Source organism: Hyla sarda, chromosome 2 (assembly GCF_029499605.1).
Source record: "Hyla sarda isolate aHylSar1 chromosome 2, aHylSar1.hap1, whole genome shotgun sequence".
Taxonomy (NCBI): Eukaryota; Metazoa; Chordata; class Amphibia; order Anura; family Hylidae; genus Hyla; species Hyla sarda.
Genome location: NC_079190.1, coordinates 229,937,433 through 229,941,320, shown reverse-complemented (window position 1 = coordinate 229,941,320; position 3,888 = coordinate 229,937,433). Strand labels below are relative to the sequence as shown.

Below are 3,888 nucleotides of genomic sequence, written 5' to 3'. Positions count from 1 at the left end.
AATAAGAGGATATTTTCTGTGGTGTACACTAGGTGGTTTTTTAGAGGAAATATGAGTTTCCTGTATGCACACAACATCTGCTGAGCTGTTTAACACCTCCCGCCACAGAAAACTTCTCTTATATGGACTATTAAGTCCATTAACATTCATTGACATGACCTGTATACCCATTGTGACCTGTAAGAGATATAACAGAAAGAAAAAGGAATGGAACTGAGAAAGAGAGAGGGAGATTCCGCACGTTACCAAGGATGCCGGAGGGAACAGGAAGACTGCTGTGGGGACTCGCCTTGCTCAATGCTACAGTAACTCAAAGTCCTAGATTCCTATATAAAAAAAAAATCAAAATCAACACAGAGGTACAAATTATAAGAAAGTACTTGTAGCAATAATCAGATCCGTGGAGATTATAGGTGAGGGGGGAAAGGGAAAAAAAAAAAAGGTAGAAAGGGATGCAGAGAAGAAGTATAAAGAGAAAATAAAATATTCCACAAGAGGCAGCCTGTGGTGGGTCGCACTGCCTGGGGGTATGTGGGCTATGGAAAAAAAAGCCAGAAAGCAAAACATAAAAGGAAAAGTAAAAGGGTAGAGTAAACCCAAAGAATCAAAAAAAAACAGAGATATATATGGAAGTCGGTCTGCCTCAGCACTCAAATTGTAAGCTTTCAGGATGCCAGTCCTGGAACTAAAAGCTGTCAAAAAGCAAAACAAGGAGCAGTTCAGTCAGGAGATCGCGTCGGTGAAGGAGTGCAGCGCCCCCTTATCTGGAAACCCCAATTCTCCAATTGGATAAGACCTTCATCCACCGATAGGAATGCGTGCATCTTATTATTGCAGCTTATTAAGCCCCATCTATAGGCAATGTCCAGTCTGCGAAGTTCCATAGTCAAAGGGTGCAAAGCTCTCCGAGCTTGTAATGTCACAGCCGACAGGTCCACAAATAATTGAATCTCATCATATGGGGCAGGTAACGTTTTGTGCTTCCTGGAGACCTGAAGAAGCAAATCTTTGGTCCTGAAAAAGGTATAACGGGCCAGGACATCTCTTGGAAGGTCATCTGGTAGATTCTTAGGCTTAGCAATCCTATGGGCCCAGTCAATGCTATATTTGAATGCATCTAGATCAGGGGGAAAGTGTCTAGTCAACTCTTTAACGTATTTCGCCAGTTGCGAATTCGGCACAGTTTCTGGGATGCCCCGGAATTTAATATTATTTCATCTACTCCTGTCCTCTGCATCAACTGACTTGGATTGAAGGGCACTGACCTTGTCGTCTAAGGCGTTATGTGCATCCACCAGGCCATTGTGGGCTGCAGCGAAGGACGCCATTTTAGATTCCACATGGAGTACTTTTTTATCCAGCTTCTGTACAGAACTTTTAATTGGGGTCAGCAATGAGGAAACGTTTCTGCTAATGGGGGCCCTCAGGATTCGCAGCATCTCTTTTAGGGCAGTTTCAGAGACCGTTTTATGTGAGGCCTGATATTCCGCAAACAAGTCGGGCTGCTCCACTGATTCAATAGGGTCCGTCCCCTCTCCAGTCGCCCAGGACGGCTCCGCTTCAGGGGACATCCGCTTCTTCTGTTTGACAGGGCTTATCTGGGGAGAGGAGGCTGAGAGTTCCGGAGAACCAGGGCCTCCCTGCTGCAAGTCCCCTGAGTCACCCAGCGATAAAGATAAGGTGTCATCCCCCTCCACGAAGGGCTCGGGGGGGCCTCATGTACATGGACCGGGGAGCTCCAGCTGCGGGGTAACTCACAGTTTAGACGAGCTCGGGTATCTTGTTGCGCTGCATCGCGGGTTCCTGCATCCTTCTTCCCTGTTCTCTGCGGCAGCGGGATCAGCGACTGTGCGCGGAGGTCTCCTCTGTGCTGTGAGGAAGGGCCGGTGCCATCTTGCTGTGCGCGGCCTCCCGACTTGTGTGCCGTGAAAAACTGCTTTAGGGACTGATTTTCACCCTGTTTGTTGTGTCTCCTCCTGCCTAAGGTCGCCATGGCGGATCGGGTGTCCGTTCTCAGTTGCTTGCTGGTCGCTGGCAGGCATAAGAAGGCTGTAAATAGAGTGCCTGCACCGGAGCTTCTCTACAGAGCGGCCATTAAGATCAGCGGCCAAGCCACGCCCCCCCCCCCCCCCCCCCCCCCGAGCTATGCAAGTCTTCTCCAGAGGCAGCAAGTTTCTTCAAAAAGATTCTGTGCCACCTTCGTCTTCGCCTAAGTTCCGGAATTCACCGCTGATTCCCTTCTTCCAAGTTCTTTGACGGCTTCTTCCGGAGCTGCAGTCTTCAAGATTTTCTCCTTCTTCAGAAGTTCCGAGGCAGGCAGGAGATGATCTTCAGGCGGTATGCTCTCGAGAACTGCAGTTCTAGTAAGAACGAAAAGTACTGCAATCATACTACACAAAATCTCTACCACAAAGCTGTGAGTTCTTCAGATCACCGTGGTGATCATGGTGTCTCCCCTGCCAGGTAAGCTCAGTGGCAAATCACACCTCGATATGACCTCATGGGCTATGATTCTGCCACTGCACAAAGCTCAGTTTCATTACTCTACAGAAATCTTTAGTAAAAGGTGAAAGATTTTTACAATATGAAGAGAAACATGAGCATCAGACAGCTGATTCAGGGTGTTTTCCCCTCATCAGTACAGAGCAGGGTTATCTGGTTTGGCTGAGGTGAGAGGCCTGTAACTAGTTAAAGGGGGTCAGTACTTTCCTCAGGGAGAGGACACCACTTCTGGTGTAAAACGGAGATTCAAGTAGGCCATATAGCACTCCGCGGGCTCTGGACGTGTTTCAGGACTGTCTCAGTCCTTTCTTCAGCAGCTATAAATATGGGCCATATTTATAGCTGCTGAAGAAAGGACTGAGACAGTCCTGAAACGCATCCAGCGTCCCTAAGAATAACTAATTAGACCACCAATATACCTGCTTATACAACTCCAGTCCATTAACCAGCCGCCTGATACCAGGAAAGATAACTGTCAATCACCCGGCACAGGAGAATCACGCGCCTCATTACCACGAGGACGCCACCGGAGTCACAGTATACACATCTACAAAACCGCTGTAGGACCACTACCCGGAGCCCACTGTCATCAAGCATTGCCACCGTGGGAGACGGCCGAGTTTCCGGCGATGCGGCTTCACGCTATGAGAGCCACCCAGTGACCGCGCTACTGAAGGAGATCGCAGCATCCCCGCGAAGTCCTGCATATCTGAGCCCGGGAGTGGTGAGACACAAAGGGGGAGATTTATCAAAACCTGTCCAGAGGAAAAGTTGCTGAGTTGCCACTAGCAACCAATCAGCTCGCTTCTTTCATTTTTAACAAGGCCTCTGCAAAATGAAAGAAGCAATCTGATTGGTTGCCATGGGCAACTGCACCACTCTTCCTCTGCACAAGTTTTGATAAATCTCCCCCAAAGTATCTAGTGATATGACTGTATTGTAACATTGCAACAGTTACAGCATGCAAGTGTATAACTTGTCTATCATCCGCCGGCCTATTGTTATTAAGTGTGAACATATTCCAAACCTGCACAATTGTGAAGCATTGTCGCGGCCAGTTATTAATGAATGGTTGCCATGGGATACTAATACATAACTGAACTCTGTGAAATTGGTACTATTGCCAGGCATCATCATTATATAATTATATGGTTACCAGTGGTTATTAACCTTGAATATTGACATTTGAACTAGAACTCTTTTGTGGTTGCTACGGGTTACGGCCATTTGAACTGGAAGTTGTACTTGCATACAATTTGGAGAGAGGAGAAGACAGTTGTGGATGAACTTGTACTCTCCTATAAAGACATTCCTCCTGTACATTTAGAGACTGTATGATAATTATATGGTGGTCTTATTATATTTTATTATAATGCAATTTTATAC

At 47.0% G+C, this 3,888-nt stretch overlaps 1 non-coding gene across 1 annotated transcript; it reads right to left on the bottom strand.

Annotated features, from left to right (window-relative positions):
• Window positions 1–2,490: 2,490 nt before the first annotated feature.
• Window positions 2,491–2,604, bottom strand: LOC130359382 (U5 spliceosomal RNA). The gene has a single exon (XR_008890114.1). It is a non-coding gene; the product is annotated as a U5 spliceosomal RNA (small nuclear RNA).
• Window positions 2,605–3,888: the final 1,284 nt, after the last annotated feature.